Source organism: Chamaea fasciata, unplaced genomic scaffold (assembly GCF_029207755.1).
Source record: "Chamaea fasciata isolate MVZ Bird 193981 ecotype frontalis unplaced genomic scaffold, bChaFas1.0.hap1 SCAF_39, whole genome shotgun sequence".
Classification (NCBI taxonomy): Eukaryota; Metazoa; Chordata; class Aves; order Passeriformes; family Sylviidae; genus Chamaea; species Chamaea fasciata.
The window spans coordinates 2,144,486-2,169,543 of NW_027094124.1; the positions used below are offsets into that span (position 1 = coordinate 2,144,486).

Consider the following 25,058-nt stretch of genomic DNA (forward strand, 5'->3'; position numbering starts at 1 on the left):
GCTCCCTCCACTTCCAAGGAGTGTATATTGTGTGTTGTATACTCCCTCGGGGTGTTTGCCACCTTTCCTGAGGGTGAACTTGTAGGATTTGTTGCAAACTTATTCACAAGAAATGTTGTGTGTACCTATTAGAGTTTTACAGTGAGTTAGGGATTTGGCAAAGGTGAATTGTTGAAGTTGAAAATAATTTTGGGGTGTAACAGATCAACCTCTGCATAACACAGATAAAAATACTTGCAAGAACCTTTCCCTTTTTCATTTATCATTATGCACACTGCTTCACTGGAAAAGGCCTCACAGGATGTGTTTGGAGAGGAGCCTGCTTTTCCATTAAACAACAAGGAATATTTTACTTTTGAAAGAAAGAGACAAAAACATGCCATTTTTTTTAATGGCATGTTCTTAGTTATCAGATTAACAACATTTCTGGAGGGGTATTCAAGCAAGTGTTAAGTGTAAAACATACAAATAAATGTACTCTTACTTTCAGCAATCCTTTAAGAACTAGAGACTTATCTTAAAGCAGGATCACTTTCCTTCTGGGTGGATCACCTTTAGGTATTCCTCCAAACAAGCTGCAGCTGTCCCATATGACACTGGCAGGGGCAGCTGTTGGCCGTGGTGCTTCCCCAGGAGTTTTTGGCGGCTGACTCTTGCTTAGGTAATTTAGTAATTGTGCTGCCACCTTCGGGATCCCCAAAAGGTCTGTCTCCCACGTGCCTGCATGTTGCAAGACTATATTTCTTTCCCATATGTTCCTCTTTTCTGTGCACGATTGGTCTTTGTACAGATAAAGGAGGGGTTTTAGCACTTGTTAATGAATTAACTAAATGGTGGATGTAGTGATGTAATCTATACAAAATGATTCTGTTAGATACTTTGGAGACTTCTGTTTTGCTTGTGTGATCTTTACTATTTGAGGGAAACTTTGAAACTCCTGATGGGCCTTGAGTGATTTTTACTTCTTGGACAGACCGTGCTTCTCTTGTCTTTCTACTTGTTGTCCCCTTAATTTTAGCCCCTAGAGGGCTAAACTTTCCAGTTTCATTAAATAAATCATAAATATTCCAGTTTATAAATAATATAGATGTTTATTGTATATTTTTATATAATTTAATTTTGTCCCCTACAGGGTTAAAATTTGGAGGGTGAGTGCTACTCTTCAGGAAAACCTGGTGATGGAACAAATGAGGTGCAGCTGGCATCAATCAAGGTTGCAGTTAGACAGAGTGGAAACACTGCAGTTGGACCAAGTGCCTTCATCAGAGCAGCAAGTTCCAGAGCTCCTTCACTGTGGCACCTTCAGGCTTGGTGGAAGGAGAACCTGAAACAGTGAGTGTAAAGCAACGACACCTGAGCTTGCAGAGTCTGTGGCTGAGTAAAATCTGGTCTAAGTTCTGTTGTTTTACAGAAGAAAAATGTTGTAGCTGATCTGTCAAACATGGTAGACTCAAAGTGAGGGCCTGGAAGTGACTCTGTAAGAAGAAATGGCTTATAAAAGAGGGTAAAAAAGTGTGAGCTGGCTGCTGAAGATTGATAGCAGAGATTTTTTTTTGTCTTGGTTGTCGCACTAGTGATTCCACGTGGTATGTTTGGATGCTTTTCAGTTTAGATTGCTATACAAGTATGAAGTTTGTCTTGCCCTCTCTTTGTTGGGCAGCTTTATGGCCATGATACTCAGTAAATGATGAGCTTTCTTTAGGTTGATTTATACTGTTGGCTGGGGATTATTTGTGGGGTTTTTTTCTGCTTGAGGTCTCAACCATTAACAAACAAACGTGTGCTGGACTTCAGCTTTGTGCATAAACCTCCAAAGTGGAAAAAGGCCTTTGATATTTCCTGCATTTCTGTTATAAAGTAGCTATAAGTGGTACAGTTTTGGGGGTGGGTGACTCACTTCTTGAGGATTTTATTTTTAGAAGTTGGATTTGACTTGGTTGATATTCCTTTCAGCATCTAGATTTTCTGTTTGGGCATGTATTTTCCACGTTGACTTTAATGATCATAGTGTCAAAAAGTCAATATGCTGTTGTAGAAGTGAGAAGTTTGCCTGAGTGCTTGATTCCAGGGAGGAGAAATAGAAGAAAATAAGTAAATACTGTTGCAGTTTGTCTATTTAAAAGCTCTATTTAATATATTTTTTACCGTGTTGCTTGCTGAGTTTAATCAGAGTCCGAATAGATTTCAAAGCTTCTCTCCAGTTTTAGGAAGCTTGGAGATGGCAATTTCAAGATTATCTCATCTTGTTGGCGTGGTTTCTTTCTAGGAAGGCTAAATGGTACATCAGAATCTGCTTTGTTTTTCCAGAAGCATCAGTACTTCATGGTATTGTGGAAAAGTTCAAGTCATTACCGTGCCAGCCCGTCACAGTTAATTTTTTGGCAAAATGAATCCATAACAACACATGGTTTCAATCGATTTCTTCTGCAGATTCTGCAGTAGCTGTGCAGATCTGTTGATTAGCTCAGCCTGTTGGAAGAGTGGGGTCTGCCCCATTTGTAGTCCTTGGGGACAGTCATGGCTGGGTTATTTCTGTGGGCCTGTCAGCTCACAAGGAAATGCCCTTCAGCTCTTACCCTGACTTAGATCAGCATGAGGAACATCATGACATAATAGTTATTTTTTAAAAATGTTTTTAATGTATTTGTCAACTTGTACTGCTGCTGCATAAATTCATTAGGAGTCTTTGTGGAGTGCTGAGCACGGTTGTGGTCAGTGAGTTTTGCAGGTGTGGATTGGTGGAATTCCAGTTTGCCCTGCAGTGTGTTTTAGTCTCCTTTGGGAGTGTTTCCTCACCCCTCACCTGGCTGTAAGATGCATAAGTGCCTAAGTGAGCAGTTATTTACCTGTGGCAAGTCTGTTGTACCTAAACTCAGGAAATTGTACACCTCCTGGCCCTATTTACCTTGATCTTATTCCATAAAATCTTCATGCTGATAATCTGTGCAGCTCAGAGGCACTGAAAGATGATCTGCAAACAGAGGGAATACTTGCTCTGAACTCTATGGAGGCCCTCAGGAGTCATTCTGATTGATGTCTAGGGATTTCACAAGGATTTGACCTGCTTGATCTTGAGCTTGTAATTAATTGTCAGAGCTGCTCTCAGCTTTAGAAATGGGTTTCTACTAACTGGCCCAAAATAGTGATGTTGGGCTTTGAAACTGTTGCCGTTTATGTGTGAAATCAATTGCACCAAGAGCATGTTGCTTTCCTGAGTAACAAAAAGGATCCTGTTCTGTAATGTCATCCCATTTGTTAGAAAATGTAAGCACCTCTCATTTCACAAGGCTTTTTTTTTTTTGTACACGGCAAGGATGCATTAAATTTAGTCACATGCAGAAAGAAATCTGCAACTGGATACTCATTGTAAAGGCACTAGATATGTGTGATTTCTCTGTATTTTAACACTTATTTGAATACAATAGATGAAGCTGGTCAGATGATGAAAGGGCTCTTGGGCTATTGAAAGTCCTCTTGCCCCCTCATCTCTCCTACTGTCAGTGTATGCCTGCTAGTTAATAATAGCTTGACACTGGTATAGTTTCAAGCTATTTTTTGCCCATTTCCCTCTTGGTTGCAATAAAAAGAACAGGTTCTATTAGGGGAGCCTTTCTTCCTGCAAGTAAATGGGTGTTTAGTGAAGAGAAAATGCATGGCAGTGGTGGAAACTTAGCAGAGCTTCCTGCTCCTGCTGCACTGCTCATCATGCCATTTATCCATGGGGAAGGAGGGCAGTGTCTCTCTTTAGGATATCATGGCCGGACTCGGGGAGATTTACCTGGTGGTCCCACCCCAGAATGGTCCATAGGAAGCCTGGCAGGCTGCCAATTTCTTGCCTAGACCGAGGAATCTAAGGGACTAAAACCAGGAGAATATGTTCTGCCTGTGTTACATGATAGACATGAGCAATGTGTTATCACAAAGATGTGACAGGGACCTCGTTAGGCCCAGCAGATGTTTTAGTCCTGGCTCTCACACTCTGAATGTGAGAGCTGGAAACATGCTGGAAGTGTAGTGCACATCCTCAGAGGACAGAAGGTAATTTGACAGCTCACTTCAACCCTCTTCAATAATGTTGACTCTTCTGGCATCTGTTTGTTGAGAATGTGGCTTCTCATGTGGAAAACCGAGACTTCTTGCAGTAAAAATAAGGATTTCTTTTCCTGATTTGGTTTTCTTTTTTTTCTGGCTTAGGTTAGAAGAGAGAAATATTTGAATGTAGCATTGATGCGTTTAATTTCTAAGCTTTATTTGGAGACTTTGAAAAGGTGAAAATATGTAAGCAGTATTGAGGGAAGAAAGTGTTCTTGTTTGATGCATTAAACTGTTTTCTTTCTGAGAATCTGTGTTTTTAGAGATCCCAGGCAGTACTTTTTCCTTTAGCAGTACCAGAGTCCTGCTGTCTGTCTCAAGAGAAGGCAAAAAAGGTCAGATAAGAACTGTTTCGATAAGATAGGTGGCATTTCTGTCAGTTCTCACTAGCTGGTGAAGCAGATGAGGAGCTGCACAAAACTGAAAACAAACAAGTAATGTTGCTCTGTCCCTGTCCCCCAAGTCCAAAAAATCCTCTCAATGCCCTTAAGCGGCCGTCTTTGTGAAGGGAATCTTTTCTCTTGAGTGGAAGTTTAGAAAGTGTTTTGTTGTACTGGTTATGTTAATTCAGGCGATCTTTGTTTCACAAGACAGGAATTGAGAGGGCTGTCCTGCTCTGCATAATTACCTGTCACAGCAAAGAGAATATATTAAGATGGGAAACTGAGATTGGTGTAAAATTCTGTCTTATCTGTAAGGTATATCAGCAGTGTGTTTGATAGAGCTTGATTGTATCCAAGATTCCAGGGGGCTCCTGGTGTCAGGTGAGAATCCTTCTTTACGGAAAGCACTTGGTCTTTTCCTGTTGATATTGGTGAGCCAAAAATACTATTTTTTGCTGCTTCTTGTAGCAAACCAAGTGTGAAATGTGAGATGTAACAGCGCTGCCTAAAGCTCTCTGGCAGCCTCATGCAGTAGCCTGCTTTTAATATTGTTTGGTAAGATGACAGCACTTTGCTGCCGGTCTGTGAGGTATCCATGTAAGGTGGGTTATCTTTGCTCAGGTGCCTGGAGACTTGTTCTTACAAGAGATACAAACAATGCATTCGAGAATTTGGCACATCTGGGACATTTTATCTTGCTCTTGGAGAAAAAGGTCAAATGCTCCACAGCCTGTTTCTCTTAAATAGCAGAAAATCCCAGCCTGGATTGAAGATTTGACCCCCATTAAAATACATCACTTCATGTCTAACCTAGCTATGGGGTTTTAGCTGTGTACATAAATACATAACTGCAGATGAATATTGAAGTACTCCTAGTGTAAATAGAAATACGCAGATGCACATGCTAGGCATACTCATGCATGCCTACAGCTGCAGAGAAAATGTACAGCAGGCAAAGGACTTTCTGATACAATGAAATGAATGGCTTTATTAAGATCTTAGTTCCTCATTAAAAATGCTGAGAAGTAGAACTTGTATGAAAGACTGAAGCTGGGATTTCAAATTAATGTGTATGATAGTCAATATGAACTCAATTCTGAAACGTAAGAGTGTCTATGGAGATCTGTTGAACTGTATTCATATATATCACTGTTTTTTCTTGTCCCAAGTTTTTTTTTTTTTTTAATTTGGGGTTGCCATTGCAGTTTTAGGAAGGTTAATATTTAGTGCAATTCAGAAGTCCTAAAGAAAACAATTGTTTTAATACAAGACATTTCTCCCATTGTTTTAAGAGGAAAAAATGATCTCGTGTCAATGGTATGGACTCTTATCCTCCTGCTTAAGTATTCAATTCTTTTGATTCTTCTAAATTTTCAGCATCACGTGCATATGAAATTGGTCTCTTAAGTGATAGGTATTTTTTGAAGGTTTGCTCAGTTGTGCTTTCAGATTTTTCATTCACCTTCTGGTGGCTTGGCTGGGTCTGCATACACAAGTGCATGAACTGAACTATCATTAGCAAGTTCAGTTTTTCCTCTTGTACTCTTTGTGGCCTCTAAGTTTTTCTTGTCTGCTGTCTTTGCAAACCAGTTTTTCTGCAGGGTCACTTTAAATCACCCAGTGTAACAAACCTGAGTATGACAAATGTGTGCATTAGGGAATGTGTCTTGCTGGTTGTGGCCATCAAAATAGGTTTCACATGATAGAAATTTGATAGTGTATTTACAGTTCTCCAGTCTTGCTTTTGCCGGTGTCCTTGAGTTCAGTTTTTTAACAGTCTCAATGAGTTACTGACTAGCTGGCATTGGAAAAATTTGACTTTATCCTCAGGGGCCACTGTAGGCTTTGTTCTGATAAATACTTGTCCAAACATCCCCATTATTTTTTCTTCAAGACAGAAAATGTGACACAGGGTGCTGTGCCTGTTATCTCCCACCTAGACTTGTTTGGTTGGTGGTTTTTTTTTTTTTCCTTTGAGAGAAACTTCAACCTTTTTATTCATTGACCTGGTGAATACTTTATCAATGTATTAAGGTCCTTTTATTAGTGTGGATTTTTTTTTGAAGTTTAAAATAAAAATCAGGGAAATATTCTAATTGTATGATTTCTATGGTTGGTTCTACTCCAGAAGAAAGCTTAATTGTTGAAATATTTCTGAGTTCCTGTGTTCTGATTTTTTGAGTAGTCAGTGCTAAGTCTTGAGCAGAAGCTTGCAGAAGAGCTGCAGGATTGAAGGAGAGCAGAAGTGACACAAAGTAAAGCTCTCTTGGGAGATCTTATGGAGGTTAAGCAAGTGCAGCGGGATTTGAACAATGCTGCTTAGTCCACTTGTTCATGTGTGGATGCCAGGGTGGAGGAGACTGGAATTGGGAGCCAAGATCGCTTAGAGGTGTGTCTGTGAGAGAAGCCAACTGCAATCTGCTGGTTTCTGGTGACTTTAGAGGTACCTGTCCAGTGTTCGTCCTGTCTCGTACTGGAGCAAGCTATTGATCACCTGGCCAAAAATATTTTGCTGCTTTAAAGAACTTCCCCAAACTTTAGGGAATAGTGGGACTGTCATTAAGAAAGAGATGTAATTCCAAGCACTTTCTCTTGGTTTTAAATGCTGACTTCATGGGTTTTTTTTTTTTTCCCCTAAGAGTAGGAGAGCTTCATGTAAGTCTTGAAACTGCTGGTGGTTGATAGGCTTTTATTTATTTAATCAGGGCAGTGCATGTTACAGAACTGACAGCAAAGGGATCAGGACTAGAAATATTTTTTACTAGACATCAACATGCTGCTGTGCTGTTGGGAAAAAGTGGAGATTGCTTTGCCAGCACCATCTGGGAGCCTCTGCTTGGCTGTATGGTAGGCAGACCTTTTGTGAATCAGAGAATTGCCTTTGGAATAAAGCCTCTTGGTGGCAGGTTTTTTTAATCTGCTGCACTGACAGAACTGCTCCATCTTGTCCTCTTACTGCAAGCGTGTGTGCCAAATCTGCCTGAAGGGATCTGTATCCAGGAGAGAAGGAAATGGTGGTGCCTCTGAAAGGTGCTTGCCTTCTTTTGCGAGACAAAATAAACTTTTGGTGGCTTTGTGGGGCTGCAGCCGGCACTCTTGGGTTATATATTCTTCTTATATGAATGTAGCACACACTTCAAATTTATTGTTAGAGGAAAGAATAGAAATGTTGGCTACAACTTACAGAGGGAAACAGCATATGCTGTGTGTATAATTGTCATTCTGCCCAAAAGATGTGTTGAAAATGTGCACTTTTTTTGTGTGGCGGGTAAAAGAAAACCCCAACCAAACATTTGTTAATCTTTGTGCTTTATGGGAACAGGTTACTCAGTTGTCCTTAATAGTTGTGATGGAATGACCAAGCAGATTGTGGGTAAAGATACTTTTGGGTTGAGGTGGTTACACAATTAAATGAATAAAAGGTGATAGTTCTGCATTGCCAATACGTCAAAAACTTAGAGCTTTGGTAGCAGAATTTTAATTAAATCCATAAGACAGTCTCGGCCGAATTAAGAAAGCCAAAATTATGCATCACCACTACTTCTGTCCATGTAAGTATTATAATAAATGTAAAAAGAAAGTCATCACTATCATTCAGAATGCTAGGAATAGAAATTGGACAATAACCTGGCTGGCGTAAGCATTTATAGTTCTAAAAGAGCGGAAATAAATTTAAATCCTCTTCCAGGTTTAATGACCAGGCAAATATAGGGTAAAGTAAAACTTTGAAAGTTGTTATAAGTTGAGTTTTGTTGCGTCTTTTTAGTTCTTGAATATCTTTCAAAGAAAGTCAAATCTCAGAGCTCTGAGACCACCTGTAGCTACAAAGCCTTGAATCCTGTTTACTGACTCCCAAATTCAAATCTCAAATTTGTGTGGACTGCCTGAAGCCACGAATGACACAGTGAGAGCATTCAGGCTCAAATACTGTCTGCTTTTCTCTAGCTCTAGGGGCAGATTAGGCAGCACTTCAAGTCCTGTTTCTGGTTTCAGTCCTTCCACTTTTCTAAAACTGACTCTCCGTGCAAGTTGGCCACTTTGTTAATGACTCTATTGGAGTTCAGGCTGTCTTGTGGCAGTGAATGGTAGTATCTTCAGAGCACGAGCAATAAGGTTTTTTCTTCATCTTTTAAGTGTTTCAGAAAACATGTTGATTGAAATAAGCTCGTTGCCATCAGTGAGACAAGAGAGAGAATGGTGTGCTTGCAAAAGAAAACAGTGCTCAAATTTTGTACTGTTCAGTAGGTGTTTTCTGCAATTCCCTTCTTCCAAGTGGCCAAGGATCAGAAGAGAGGTCCTGACCTTGTGCAGTTTTGCAATTCATAGATGTCCAGCATGATTGAGGATTTTGGAATTAAATGGCTTGAGTTTGCTAAGTTGTAATTGAGCTGTTGGATTTCGTTCACAAAACATAGTCTGGTCAAACAACTGACCCGTATTTTGGTTGGTTATTTGATGTTCTGAAAAATAACCTGCCTTGTGAAATGCAAAATTGAGGTCAAACCTTTCATGTGCCTCATTCAAAGGAGCTTTTCACTCAAAATCACTTGAATTGAGCCATGTCTTGGTACTGTGGGGAGTTTGTCTAGAGCTAAGGATTATGGTTTATTGTCTTTGAAATCTATTTTTCTGTTAAATTCTCAATGAATACCCTCATCTGAAAGTAGATGTAGTGGTGGTATTTACCGTTAAATTCCTACTTCTTGCTCAAAAGGTCTGTCTGAACTTCTCTATCTGGTATTGACAAAGTTTGCCTTTTTGTCTGAAAAGATCCTTCATAGCATTTGATTAGGTATTGTCCCTACCCCATCCCAATATAAGCTTGCAAAAAAAGGAGGTCAGAGAGAGCTCTTAGGGATGTGTTTCTCCTCCCTTGGAGTACTACTGTGAGAACAGTTTTTCATGTTTTGCTTCATTGCAGGGAGGTACTCTTTTGGGTAGGTTGTACAATGTGTAAAACCTTTCACTTCCAGGTATAATAACTATGGTAAGGAAAGAACAGTGAAAGGCAGCCCTGTTCAGTTCATGTCCCGGTCAGCACTGACAGTTGTGCTTCATGCAGATTCTCACTGGGCTGATGGGCTTTGGTACCAAAGCACTGGGTCTCTCATCATTAAACTATTGATTGTGTGACTGAACTACTCCCTGCTCTGGCTGTGCAGTTTGCTTTCTTGACAAATATCCCCTGCTCAGGAAAATGGGTACTTCTGAGGGAGCTGCTGCTGACAAAATAACTTCAGTTTCTTATCCTTTTGAAGTAAGGTTTCTTGAGAACCTCAAGGAAACAGTCTGTTTAACTTTTATCTCTTTGTAGACAGTAATGTTTAGTGGAGAGAAGTATTTCAGCCAGATGCCCAAGTGGTAGTAGTAGTTTAGGCTGTAAATTCATAAAAGTCACACCAAACCATGTGCCCTGTGTTGGTAACATCAATACCCTTGCTGGTTTCTAAAAAGTATTTGTATTTCTGGATAAAGAAAGAGCTTCTATGAAAGTTGACTCAGCTGCTTTAGAAATCTTGTTTTGCTTCCTTTGGATTCACTGTATGTTTTAGAAGCTCTTAGGAAGGGACATGGTACAATCTGGTCACGCTCATAAATAATTTGTAAATATACTTCAGGCGTAGAAGCTGGAGAATCACTTCCCTCTTTGGAGAGTGCATCTGATTTTGTATCAGGAGGTGGAAATAATCTGATGAGTGTGTTACTTGTGTGAAAAGGAAGTGTGCTGCCCTGTAGTGGAAAGATTGCTGTTCAAACATCTGAAGACCAGCCTTTCAACTGTTTGGAAAGTAAGATAAAGCAATTTTACAGAGATTTATGCACCTTGAGAAAAAGTAGATGTTGAAAAAGCACCATTAATATTCTATTACCTAGTAATCAGCAGTCATGAGGTAGAAAACCAATTTGTGATGCATTTTGTGGTCACAATTTTTGCAAATGAGCCTTTAGTAGCAGAGCTGGATATAAACCATTTCTGTCAGTGTCTTGGAATTGAGATTTGTGAAGTTTTATCTGTGGTGGGTTTTGTTACTGTTTTCTTACTTCCTCTGGCAACTTTTGTAAATTTGTGATACTCTAAAAGAAAGCACAGTTATCCCTATGTTTTCAAATGGACCAAGAGGCTTTTCGTTCATCTTTGAAAGGCTTATAGTAAAATGAATTTGATTGAATCTTTCAGGGTTTTTTTTTTGTATGCACAATTCAGCAAAAAAAGTCTTGGTAATGAATTGCTATTTCTGATCCACAGGCTGTTTTTCTCCAGTCAGACGGTGGTTCAATACCTGCTTTAGATGTTTACAGATCAGTATATTAATGACACTCAACTGTGCATTTATTCTCACTGGAGCAGTGCCCATTCCTACAGAAATGCCAAGGAGAAACACCCAGCATAGAGCAAGCAAGACCAAATGTCAGTGGTCAGAAAGGGGGGAACACTTGAGAAACTGCTTAAAGCTTTCTCTCCGGTCCCTTAAAGTGTGGGAGTGCCTTCCTGTCCTTTCCCCAATTCCTTGGTGTTTCAGGCATTATTGAAATCACTGATTTGGGTTTCGTGGTGAGTGATGGATTTAAACCTCCTGCAAACTAAACCTAAATGTCAGTCTGGGATAATGCAGAGAACAAAGCAAGTGAATTGTGGGGACAGCCTCAAATTGCTGATGTCCGCCAACAGAACTAGTCAGAGGGAAAATGTTAATTACTTAAAAAATTTAGTAATTCTAAAAGCATAAAGGAGAAGCTGTTTTCAGAAAGGATTAAGCCGGTCTTTGAGATGGGACAATTACTAGGATGCTCAACAAAACCAGCATTTGAAAGAATTGTTTGACGTAGCAATGGCACTTAGGGTAGAATGCAGTTTTCTCTCATTCTGTCAGTATACTGGATGTAGGAGGAACAGTGAAATTAAATGTGGAAAAATTTAAGTTAGTCACCTTAGCAAAAACAGTTTTCTGCACCCAAACAGAGGAATTTGTAATTCTGCATGGAATCCATGAGGGACTTTGATCCCAGTACTTCCCCTTCTTAAAATGGGCGCAGATATCGGGTAATATGGGCGTTTTAAACACTGGCTGGGTAAATCATCACACTCTACACAGAGCAGCTCCTGTGCATCAGCTGCCTCATGGGAAGGGTCCCTGAGCAGCCACTGGCCTTTGTTCCTCACAGTTTGTGCTGTGGAGCTGCTGATGTGCAGATACACTTGTCTGGTTTTCTGTGAAATTCTTGCAGATGTGGATCCTAGTGAGTTTGGATTACAAAAATAACTCGTTCCTTAAGCCATGTTGCAACTGATTTTAAACCTAACTGCTACCCTACATTGACATGTTTGTAAGGCAGCTGTATAGAGTACACTGAACAAGCAGAAAGGACATCCAACTCCAGAATTGCCGTTGTTATGCCCAATGGCATCCATGTTCACGTGCATAAACATAGTGTACAGCAGGTTATTTTCCATCTTGCTTTCCTATGGTCTGTAAAAATATTACAGTTTCTGGTTGGGACTGAGACATTTGAAAGCATCCACGTGGTTAGTGGAAATGAACGGCAGCTTTAATGATTAAGCCACTCGGATACTTGCTGGCTGGCACACTTACTAACATTTTATAACCAGTTTTAGTCCACTTCTCTTTATGGGAGTTGGGAGGGAGAGTAAAATTCAGGTGTATATTTTTTAAGGAGAAATAACTGATCAATAGGGCAGTTCAGTCAGGAACTTGAGAGAATTGCTCACCTACAGTTAAATTAGTTCAATGTGATGCGTAAAGCTTCGTATGCAGTGAATGTCTTCTACCAACACCAAACCAGGAGTGTTTCAGCTGGAGTATGAAACAGCTCAGTTACAATTATGTGCTGGTAAATTAGTGTCTCATCTTCAAAAACAGAGCTTTTGTTATTTATTTATTGGTAATACTTGGATGCTGTGTCATCCTGAAGTTGTGACACAGTTTGGAAATCAATCCTTAGTGGACCTAGAGGTAGAACAGACTGCATGAGTTGTAGGACATGGCTGTGATTGAACTGAAGGGGGAGCAGTTTTTAGTGTAGCCTAATGACACCTGCAGTTGTTGGGTTTGGTGAAAATACACAGGTATAAATAAGCCCTTTTCTTAAGTAACTGCAAATTGCATAAATCTATATCTCCAAGTGTGCTGTATTATCCTACCACGAGTGATTTGAGGCTTGAAATAACAAGTATTTGTGAAATGGATTTAGAAAAGTTGCCTTATCACCGAATTTATATTTTTTTTCTCAAAGCCTTTGGCCTTTGGCATTGATATTTTATCACAGGGGAAGGTGTTTCCAGTAGGCAGTGCTGGTGTGGCTGTGCGTGTGGGTGTGTGCACACAGCCTGGTGTGGACCCTTGTTTGTTTTGCAGGTGTCCTGTTAGCTTGGCTGTTTCCTTCTCCTTCAGCTGTAGGACAGAATTTTCTCGTTGGCTTGTTCCCTCCTTAAACTGTCTTTCTCCCTCCTCTGAGGTGCTGCTGTGCTGCAGTCTCCTTGTGACGTTTAACAGGCTGTAATTAGCCCAGACACAGAAGTCGGGGTTGTCTGGGGCAGCATGATTCCAGTGATGAAAAGGCGTAATAATAATTCCCCCTCAGTCCACTTGCACTTAGTGCTGTTTGATCCTGCGACTCAATCAGGAGTGGACAACATAGCTGTATTTTCCTGCTCACTTTGCCTGATTAGTGACTGATCTGATTTCCCCCATGTCTGTAATTAATTTTCCCACAGAAGTATGCTTAGGTTTATGGCTTAAATAATAAGTGATGGTGACTTGTGCTACTGTCTACATGTTTTAATCCTTTTCCACGTCTAGATGGACTAAACAAATGCATAGTTGTTGCATCTGCCCTGCTGTAATGATTACTGTGGTGAAGACTCTTTTTTTAATTTTTGTAAGCTGCTGTTTTATTTTGCAAGAAGTTATTGAATTACACCTCCAGAAGGCTACTAAAGTAAGAGGTTTATGGCTTTTGTTGTCCTTCTGTTCTATGAACAGTTAATGGACAAGTAGGTAGAAAGTACTGAAAATTTGGGTTCTACTGTAAAAATGGCATCAAACCCAGTCTTTCCTGGATACAATTATTGAGGTGTATAGTCCTATGTAAAAAAATCCCAAGCATTAAAACCTGAAGCAAAATCCCCCAAGTCACGAGTAGATATTGAAGATAGAAGTGAAGGCAATTAATATTTGGGAGAGGCAGTGAATGCAGCACGATGAGCATGACAAAATGTCCTGGGAGTTGGGTGCGTGTAAGAGCCAAATCTGTGCTATTGATTTATACTGTGAGTTTTCTGGGTGAACTTGGAAAGAAAGGCAGTATTGTTGTTGGGAAATGTAAATTGCTGTATTTCATCTCTCTCTAAGGGAAAACTTGTCTCTTCAGGAATTTCCCATCCAGTATTTACAGCTGATTCTATCACTTCTGACTGAAGTTACTTTTCCAATTGTCTTCTTAGTCAATCTTTTTTAAAAGGTTGACTTTTTGCTAGAGTAGTTCAAGATGAAATGCTGTTTTGTGTGGTCAAAGATAGTTATGCTTGTTCTAGAAATTGTTTCATTTCCAAGGAAAACTTGTTGTAGGAGAATTTGAGTGAAATGACTATTTAAAGCTACTTGTCACAAGAGGAATTAGCTAGAGATTAACCTGTTGGAGCAGGACTTTTTTTTCTCTCAACTTCCATTTAGACTTCAATTTTATTATCCCTTGTTTTGGCATGAGTTTGTTTTCTTGTGTGCTTGCAGTTAATAGTGACATCTGACTTCTCTCAAGACGCTTAACCTGCTGTGTTAGAAGGAAAGAGAAATCTCTCCTGTTTCCATCAATATTGTATGGCTGATGAAGAAAAAGCAGTGGATATGCTCTATTAGGGGGATGTATTTTTGTTATGCTGTTTCGCTGTTGGACTCATGTCTGTGTTGCAGTGTAGTTGTGAAAGAGATATATATTTATCCTTAAAATAAATAACTTTTAATATGCTGAAGTAAAAGTGAATTCTCATGCTAGGTCGTATCTATTTATCAGGGATAATTTGATTGGTAGAAATGCTGAACACTGATTATGTGGCTCCTCTAACTACCAGTGGGTTTCTGTACCTTGTCCTATAAAGAAGGTAAAGCTGAGGATGCCCTGGTATATTTGAAATGCTACTGAAACTTAACAGGCTTCAGTCACAGCTTTTAGGAGTTGAAGGGAGGTACTTCTTTCCTAAAATGCCCTGTTCCATTTTACAAGTGGCATAAAGCATGAATGAGGCCAGGTCTGATAAAAAACCACCGTACTTAAAACTCTAGCAAGACCAAGTTCCTTTGCAAGTGAAGTTCTTGGTATGTGGTACCAAGACCTGCATTTACATGCTTAGAAAAAATCCTTTTTTTAAATTTATTTTTCTGTGTTTAGAAACTACCCTTGTTTTGCCACCCTAGTCAACATAGAATGGTGTTTTGTGGGCTAGGTGATTTTGCTATTAAAATCTCATGTTATTGTTTTAAATGTGTTGTATTGAACAAAATAAAGCATCTGGCTTTCAGCAATAATTTAAATAACAAATAGTTTATATACAAAGAACATTTCTTAAAATGCCTCCCTGAAAGTAGATGTTCCTAAATATTCAGGGAGACCTTACATCCTTTGTGATTAAGTAGTGCTGAAATTATTTCCAAACCTAAATTTTTGAAATGCTGCTGTAATTAATGATTAATAGGGAGCTTAAATCCAGCTCAGTACCTGCCTGAGAAGTGCCAGTGCTGCGTGGTTTTCTGTGTTTGCCTCTCCTAGCAATGCTTTTTGTGATCATGTCGAAACTGGAGGTAAACAGTTTACAGAAAAAATGGAGCCTCCTCCATAAAACTGCGGCACTGGGGAGATGTCAGGATACATCCAGTTTGGAAACAAGCCCTTGACTGTTAACAAGAACAAACAAAGCGTGTGACTCATGCCGTGCAGCTGGCGAGGGGGCTCGGAGACTGTGCAGTGATTCTCCCAGCCTGATAGCTCTGGCAGCTGGGCTGCAGCACATTTTTGGTGTGGATTTCCTATAGGGCCACGTTTATGTTGGAGGCGGTGCACAAGCTGCTGTGTGGACATCAAATTATTCTACTGGTTTGAGGATCAATGAGGTTAAATTAGCTCAGTTGCTTACTGCACGTTTTGTTGAGGTTCAAGCTGTCCAGGCTGTTGCAGTTAATAGGAGCAGCCCAGAATGCTGCCGGTTAAATGTGAGTTACTCACCAGGGATCCAGAGTTCATTATTGGAAGGAATAGGACAACTTTACTCCTGAAAAAGTTCAGCTTGTTGGGAATACTCTTCCCTGTGTTGTTTGAGGGGCAGAACTGGAGAGAGTATCATTGATCAGCAGCACAGCAGGATACCTTGATGATAGGTTTAGAGTGGATGTACTGCTCTCTTAATAGCTGTTGTACAGATAGAAGTATTGGTGATAAAATAAACTCCTTTGGGCCTTTGATTTGCATAAAAAATAATGTCCCGTTCACTAATGAAAAAATTATTTGGAGCTAGAGGGAAGTGAAGAGCTTGGAATGAGTATCTCTGCTTAAAAGCCAAACCAAGGTAAAGGCAGCCAACTGAAGCGTCTGTCAGAAGAGTTGGGCCCTGTTTGGGAACACCTGGAAGAGACGTTCTTTTTGTCTTAATCTTCTTCCCTTTCTTTTCAGAAATACTACTTTTAGAGCTATTCTGATAATACTTCCTAAGCCTAAGTGCATTGTATAACACATGGCATAAGTGATGAGAACATAGGCCATGGATCTGGTTCGATATTAAGGAGAGATTCTTGAATATACCACATTGGGCAATTCTTTCCATTTCTGGATCCTTGGCTTCTGTTGAATGGCAGTGCTACAATTGAGTGCAATTATGTGGGATATGTCAAATAGAAACTTTGACTCTGTATCACTAAATTAGGAAGCCAGAATAATACTGTGTTTTAGACTCTGTAAGCTTTCCTAAGCATTACTTTGGTTGGCACTGGGTGCTTGCTATGGTTTTTTAACAACAATTTGCCTTCTTTTTTTTGAAGTTCAAAGACTCTCCACGGTTTGTTTGTGTTTTTTTTGTTTGTGTGTTTTAAATTTTTTATTGTAGCTTCTTTGCTTTCCCATTTCTGTGCCTATTAAAAAATACTGAGAAGCTGCTGGAGAGCTTAGTGATCCATCAGGACAGTTGGTGCGGTCAGTGACAACAAAGCCATCACCTTTGCAGGTCAGACAGTTTGGAGAAGTGAGTTCAGGAAGCAACCTTGAACACAGATTGTCCTCCTTATAAAAATGATGTTAGTGAGGCTGATGGGGCTGACAGGCAAAGTCTGCTGAAGGCTTTTTTTCAGGTGTTGTCCCTTTGTCACTTCTTAATTGATGCTCACGTGGGAGATGCTGTTAGTTATGTCTAACTCTTCAAATGGGTTAGGAAGGTCTTCCTTTACTAAGTCTTTGTGATCTCTTCTCTTACCTGTTTTACCTCATCAGTCCAGAGTGCTTCTGGACCAGAAAGCAGATATCCCATAGAATGGATGTACAAAAGGAGCTGGGCAGAGGTTTTCTGGTGAAATAGGATTTATCTGGAGTGGGGAAATGTGATTTCATAAAAATGGGAGCTTGTTTTGTAGACTTCATTTCAGTGAAACTTTAAAGAGGGCAACCCTGCCACTCTCCCCGTTCCAGACTGTCAAATGTAGGAGGAGGGAAAGGGGAAGAGATCAAATCTTACATGTCATGCTTCTAGTTAATGCTCTGGCTTATTAAACCAGACTCTTGCATATTTCCTGGGGGTACATGAGAAGCAACCTAAAAACTCTGCACTCCTTTGGGAATAGTGGCCTTTCTGTGACTCGTGGAACAACTTCTGATCCTCCTGAATTTCATTCCATGTGAATGAGGGCAAGATAAAATCTCGGGCAAAAACTTATGGAATGTTGGAACAGCTCTGTTAAAAGCTCAGTAATAAAAAGTAATAAAACCGTGGGAGCTTTAGTTACAGCTTTTCAAAAGTTGCTTAACACTGTTATATTTTAATTGATATTGACTTGGAAGGAAATGTTTTCTGAATAAAATTTAGCATATTCTTAATATTTGCAAAAGTCTGTTGGCCTTTGTAGCCACAAGGGCACAATGCTGGATCATGTTCAGCTGCTGTAACAAGCACCCCCAGGTCCCTTTTTGACTGGGCACTGTCCAGCAATTCTGCCCTTTTCCTGTAGTACTCCAGGAGGTTGTTGGGGAAAAAAAAAAAAAAAAAGAAAAAGGAAAAATAAAAAGAAAAAAAAAAGAGGAGGAAAAAAAAAGAAAAACAAGCAAACAAAAAAACACTGGCCCATGCAGCAACCCACTTGGATGTGTCTGCAGTCCTGGAAGCTTGAGTACCCTTTTTTCTCCTATGAATACACCTTGAGCTTGTTTGGGGGTGGTCTCACTTCCACGTGTCTGCAGTCCTGAAGGTTTGACTACCCTTTTATCTCCTACAAATGGACCTTGAGCTTCTTTTTGGCAGTCTAACTTCCATTTGTCTGCAGTCCTGGAAGCTTGACCACCCTTTTTTCTCTAAAAATTGCACCTGCAGCTTTTTAGAGGGGTGGCACTTTCATGTGTCTGCTGTCAACAAGCTTATGGTCAATTTACAAATGAAAAAATGGTAGTCAAGCTTCCAGGACTGCAGACAGAGAAAAGTGACACCCCCCAAAAAAAGCTCAAGGTCCATTTGTATGAGAAAAAAGGGTAGTCAAGCTTCCAGGACTGCAGACACATGGAGGTGAGACCACCCCAAACAAGCTCAAGGTCCAATTTTTGGAGAAAAAAGGGTAGTCAAGCTTCCAGGACTGCAGACATATGGAAGGGAGACCCCCTCCTAAACAAGTTTAAGGCTTATTGTAGGAAAACATCAAGTAGTCAGGTTTTAGGATTGCAGACACATGGAAGTGAGACCACCCCAAACAAGCTCAAGGTCCAATTTTTGGAGAAAAACAAGGATAGTCAAACCTCCTGAACTGCAGAGACATCAAAGTGAGAACACCTTGGAAGTTTTGCTCCCCGTTTTTCTCCTACAAATGGACCTTGAGCTTCTTGTTGGGGATCTCACTTCAATGTGTCTGCAGTCCTGGAAGCTTAACTACCCATTTTTCTCCTACAAATGGACCTTCAGCCTGTTTGGGGGTGGTCTCACCTCCATGTGTCTGCAGTCCTGGAAGCTTGACTACCCTTTTTTTTTATTATAAATGGACCTTGAGCTTGTTAGGGTTTTATGGGGAATAAAATCTCAAAACAGAAGGTTCATATAAAGTGTCTACTTAAGTAATCACAGTGTTCCGTGTTGTAAATGTTTGTATCAATTGTTAATGCTACGTCACACCTGTACCCTTGTTAATGCTCGTAGCTGCTCATGCCCCATTCCGTAGGGGCATAAGTTACTGTTCCACGTTTACTAGGTTAAAGACATATTTAAAGACTTATTCATTTGTATCCGTTATTGTTCCCAGTTTGCATGTGAATAAGTTCATTTGTATACCTTTACCGCTCTCCCTCACCCCCCATTTTGTAGCGGTGTCCATTTTGAAACTGTCTCCTTCCCGTGGGGCTGTGCTTCCGCTGCTCCCCTCACAGCCCTGACGGCGACACGCAAACCAGAGAACTCCCTGGGACTGCAGTGCCCACAGGAAGTGGAGTGGACACCTAAAAACCGGGGCAGCGGCTTGAAGCCAGCGCGCCCGTCCCGCCCGTCCGGCAGCGGCCGCGCCCTGGGGAGCTGCTGGGAGCCGCAGGGCGGGCGCCTGCGCCCCTCCCGCCCCGCCGCCGGCCGCTGCCTGTTGGCCGCGCTCCGGCGCCTGATGCGGAGCAGGAGGTCGGGGCGGTCGCGGCGAAACCAGGGGTTGGTGTAGTGGCGCCAGGCGCCGGCATCGCCAGGCCGGCCCGGCACCTAGCGGCAGCCGTAGCGGTTGAGCTGGCGCAGGAAGCTGCGCAACCGCGTGGCCCGGAAGGTGTGCGGGGCCGGCCCCTGGGAGCCGCCCGGGCCGAGCGGCTCCCGCTCCAAGAGGGAGCGCTCAATGAGCAGCCCCCGCGCCTGGCTGTCCCAGCGCACGGAGCGGACGCAGGGGCTGTTCGCCAGGCGCCACAGCTTGGCGGGGAAGGTGCCGGCGCTGAGCCCGGCGGGCAGCGGCCGCTCCGCCATGGCGTCCATCGCCGACTGTGGCCACAACGGCCGGAGGGCAATGGCCGCGGCTCGGCTCGGCTCAGCACAGCTCGGCTCGGCACGGTAGGGCACGGGAAGCCCGTGGCCAGGGCGGGCTCTGGGAGCAGTGATGGACTCTGTCCCCACGCTGCATCCTGTACCTGAGTCACCGTCGGTGACGGAGGAAAAGGACATTGCTTTGTCTTGCCTGGGGAAAGGATGAAAAGGGGACATGAGAAAGCATTCTTTTGGTCACCTTTTCAGCAGACTAGCTGTTTTTTTCTCGCCATCTCTGCCTGTTTTTTGCAGAGTTGGAACATCTCTCATGATTTGGAGTCAGCAACAGCAGCAGGAAGGGGCAGTGATTTTGTCAGCATTGTCATCAAAACGCTAGTGCTGCCCCATGGATGGATGTTGCTTGATGCAAGGGATGAAAGGCCTTCACTTGTAGGGAGCTCACACCGGTGTCTTCCCAAAGGATGTTGCCATTTTCTTTCCTCAGGAATCGCTTCTTCTGTTTTTCCCCCCATCTGGGGAGATTTCCAATGCAAATGCCTCCTGCAGCCAGCTCCTGCCAATGCAGACTGACAAAGATCTTGCAATGGACAGAGACTCCCTCGGCTGGTGTGGAGAGGTGAGGGGGCAAGGTTTGTCCTTTAGTCTTGAAGTCTTGTTGGGGAGCTGATTGTGCTTTGGGGGACTGACAAAAATGATGTGTCCTGAAAGACCACAGAGACTTTGGGGTTGTCATGTTGGGGCAGAAATTTCTGTCTGAGAACTTTTTGAAATGCTTCATTTATATATATATATATATATATAATTTTTTTTTTAATTTTTTTTTTTTTCCCCCTCTGCAGAGAACCTTTTTGTACCTTTTGGGGAACTTCCCTCTGCTGGTCTCCCAGATCCGGCCGTTTCCCAGGGTTCCTTCCCAAAGTGAGGAGTAGCCCATGGCCTCCACTCTCCAGCTGGAACAGAAAGAAGCACAGAGCTTGCTATTGCAGGAGAAGAGCTTCTCTTTCCTGCCGGCTTTCCCTTTGGGGCAGGTTGGTATGTGCTCATTTGATAAAGGGTGGTTTAACATCGGGAGGAGTTGCATTTCAAACTGCTCCAGCCTCGAGCTCTTGTGTGGGTATCCTTGGACAAAAGGCCTCCCTGTGTGAGCTCCCAGTGGGCTGGTTCAGTAAGGAAGTTGATATTTCAGGCTTGTGACTGCTGAAAGCAGTTGGTTTCTGGAGGTGTCCGGAGCTGGGAGCGACGACTTTTCTCACCTGGCTGCAGAAAAGGTAGTTGGAAAGTGGGGATTGCACTTGCAGAGATGGCAATCAGGGGTGTTTTCCGAGAAATGGGCTGGCAGAGAGGCAGGTCTTGTGCTCAACTGGCTGTGTGTTTGTTTTGGTGGTGGGGAGATGTTGTAATGAATCAGCCGAGACTCCATATCCTTCATGCCGATAAAGCCAATTCTTTATTCACATCACTTATTTTATCCAGTTTTCAGGGACCTCATGTGCAGCACCCATTGACTGGTAGTTTTCTTACTGCCTCGTTTATTGGTCAGAAGGTCATTTGTGTGTATGTGCTAAGTTTCAGGTTGTTTACATTTTTCCTTGGTGGGTTCTGATGGAACAGAGCTAATATTTATGCAGATGCACTTGTTTTTCTCCCTAAGAATAGGTTGTTGTGTGAACAAACTTCTCTTTCTCTAAACAGTTTTCAACTGGGAGCTTGCAGGCTATTGCTAGCTGCTTAGCTGAAGTAGCATGGCCTCATCCATATTCCATAAGACCTTTCTTTAATAACATTTTTTACTTGTCTGCAACAGGGAGAGTCACAGACACAGACACAGACACCAGCTGAAGCAACAGTGTAATTTACTATCATGCAGGAGTGCAAAGGCAAATCAGAAAAGAAGAAGGTAAGCAATGCACCTTATCACTGGTACAAAAGGTTGCCTCTAGTGGTTAAGAAAGATACATCAGCAGACACCCTTTTTATTTATCCTTCATCCAGATCCACTCATCAGGTGGGGAAAGCTGTCCCAGCAAAGCTCGGGAAAGTCACTGCGAGGAACTAGGAAATCCTACACTGCCTCCCCCTTTCTTGGCCACCAGGCTTCTGACTGCACTGTGAGAGTAGCCCAGCTTTGACAGTGGTGAACGAGCAATCTGACAGACCTTCTGGGGCAGGAGATCTGATTTCCTTCTCCTCTTATTTTCTCCCTGAGCCTGTCCAGGGCTCAAGGAGGAAGCAAGGCCAGATGTAGCCTTGTCTGATTTCTTCATGCTGAAAGATAAAGATGTGTTTCACCAATGAATGAATGCATCGATCCTATTGATAGTAAGACTTGGTTAAGGAGCAGATCCATTGAACATTTGGTTGGAAGGGTCATCCAGAGGGCAGATTTAGCTCAGGACCTGTTGTTCAGGCCTTAGTCCTTCAGTATGTTGTGGTGCAAATCAATGCCCTGGAAAGCTGGAAACAAACAAATCCCCCTTGAGCACGTTTCAGACCGGGAGCAGGATTAGCCCTGCAAGGCCAGGCTAGGGCCGAGAGCAGAGGGCCAGCAGGCTGCATTTGCCCAGAGGCAGCCGTCCAGATCAAGAAGGCCACTGGTGCCCAGGGCCTGAGGTGCCCGAGGCTGCCTCCCCGCTGTGCAGCTCTGCAGAGCCCGTGGAGCGCAGGGTCCCGGGCAGCCAGGGCGGCCTGGCTGCCTTGGAGCACGAGGGGTGTCCCAGAGAAGCTGCGGCCCTTTGCTTTTTAACTGTTGCTCAGAGTCTTGTCATTAATCCACACTGTCTGACATGTTTTCCTTTCCTCTCACATATTGAAGAGAGCTTTTTGAGAAAAGTGGCTGATGTAGTTTCTGCTGGTGCTGGTGCTTTTGTCTGCAGGTCAGGGCAGGTGGTTTGAACCAAGGACGGAGTCCGCAGTTAGCACTGCAGTTTTGCCAAGTCAAGAAAACTGTTCACAACTGGGTGACCGATGCTGAGCCGCTTTGCTAGTTTTTGGAAAGTTATGACCTTAAAAAACCCAACAAATGTTCCTCCATGAGGGTAGCAGCAGTGTACCAAAGATCCCAACTTTTTCCACCTCTTTTCTGTGTCTTTGGTGTTTCTAAGTTCCCCATTCCCCAGCAGGAATGAAAGCATGTGTGATAATGTGAGTGATTTGAGAGCTGTGTGTTGTGCCCTGTCACATCAGCGTTGATGACAGGCTGGACATGGACAGGTGTGTCGAGTTCAATTCATCCCAGTTCTGTGCCAACAGCAGCCCCAAGATGCCGAGAAGAACAAGGACGGTGGGTGGGTGTGCATGCACAGCCCTGTGGCCTGACTGCTGTGTGGGCAGAAGGTTCTCAACAGCAGTACATCTTCACTCCCCCAAGTGGGAAGAATATATCAAATCTATATGAAATGAAAATATTTATGAAAATGCACTCAATGGTACATATTTATTTGTATCATATATGCAATTTATCAAATATAATGCTGCATATTATATATTCTGATATGCCATAATCAAAAGAATATATCAAATATATAGTTGATCTTTTCCTAAGCTATTGCCTGTGGGTCCTAGAGGCCATCTCCTAGTGTTACTACATTTGTGCCTTCTGGTACTAGTTCTTATAGCAGCAACTCCCCTGGGAGTTCCTCCAGGGAACTTCACAGCAAGGGCTTCCATCACTGTCGTGGCTGTGGGAACTTGTTGCTTGCCAGTTCTCCCCCAGAATCCTTGTGGATTCTGGGTCATGTCAGCACAGGTGTCCATGGCCCTTCCTTCATCCCCAGCCTGCAGCACTCACAGCCCTGCGGCCTCCCCCTTGCTGCAGCTCATTTGCCAAGTGCTGCCAAAGGCAGCGGAGCTGGCTCAGGATCCCTGTTGGCTCCTGGGCTCCAGGATGACCTTCAGAGGGACACTTGGAGCGCTTCCTGAAGAGCTGCCTGTGGCATGGCGGGTGGATTTGTCCTCCCTGGGTGGCTCTGGTTGGAGCTGGATGCTCCGTGGAATCCCGGAGTTTTCTCAGCTGCCTTTGCAGCGAGTTCTCAGCCAAGGTGTGGCTCTGCTGCCATCCCAAATCTGCAGCTGCCCTGCCCAGCCTGAGTGAAAGTGGGGCATGTGCTGGGCATGGATGGAGATTTTCACAGCCAAAATCCTCCAATATTTACAACTGCTCATTGCTCTGGACAGCACAAATCACAAAACACCCATCGCAGTTGACAATTGTAATTTCTTGCAGATTCCTACAGCTGCACTGCTGATCGACAAATGCACAAGAATTGATTTCACATGAAAAATGTCATTTATTACAAATTGCTTCTACTGTGCTGACAATATACAACGATATATTTAATTTAACTATATATCTCAATTTAAGTTAAAAAAGGGATTTATTAGATTTTTACAACAATGCTATGTAAAAATATACAAATATCCACTTCAGTTAAGAAAACCTTAATTTATTGCCAACATCTACAACAACTCACTTAGACACAAAGATCAATTAGGTGTTTAGCAACTTAATTTATTACATATTACTGCAAGCCTAAAGCCCATCTAGGAATACAAAAATATCAGTATTTCTATCTAAACAGTCCTCTAGGAAGATCTCAATCGATACAATGATGCAACTATACATCTCCATACCTGCTGAAATAAAAAGATACACCCAGATACACCCACCTCAAAATACAGAAGTAAATGCACATGTGTAAATATAAAGCTAGATATATTTATATTGCTCTTTCTCGTACGTGGGAAGATCGCACATAATCAATATGATTTATAAGCAAGCCTCACTTTCTTGATCAAAAGGCACACATTATATTGAGGCTACTTCTTATTATGCACACTTGTTAACATTTGATTGGTTACAGTAAAAGAAAACTATATACTTGTTATCACTAAGCTTCTCCCTCAAACTTCTCAACTCCAAGGCTTTGTTATGGTAACACAGCTGCATTCAGGGTCATGCTGACCTCGCAGGCTTCTGTGCAAGTGATTTCAGCAAAGCTCTCTCATGTCTACGTGGCCTTGGTCATGTAGCCATTCCTCAACATATTTACTTCTAGGAATACCAATATACCTATTTAAAGAGCCATATAACTCCAACTGCATAAATAGAAATACCTACACCACTGTATTCATAGGAAATAGAATTAAACACACATAGAACAGTGTACTTACATATACATATACTTACATCCATATATACATATGTTATTACAAAGACGTATGCATATATACAGACACAAAAATACATAGCATACATTTATAAATATAACAACATATAGATAGAAATATTCCCATACAAATAGCACATACCCACATGTATAAATATCCATATAATTATCCCTCTCTATGTTCAAGTCCATATATCTTTAAAAAGAACTCTAAGCAGA

General features: G+C 42.1%; 1 long non-coding RNA gene across 1 annotated transcript; it reads left to right on the plus strand.

The window, feature by feature from the left end:
- The first annotated feature begins 1,139 nt into the window (after positions 1–1,139).
- LOC136303622 (uncharacterized) lies at positions 1,140–21,570 on the plus strand. Its single transcript, XR_010724270.1, has 4 exons — positions 1,140–1,332; positions 19,966–20,290; positions 20,514–20,702; positions 21,479–21,570. It is a non-coding gene; the product is annotated as an uncharacterized lncRNA (long non-coding RNA).
- The last annotated feature ends 3,488 nt before the right edge of the window (positions 21,571–25,058 follow it).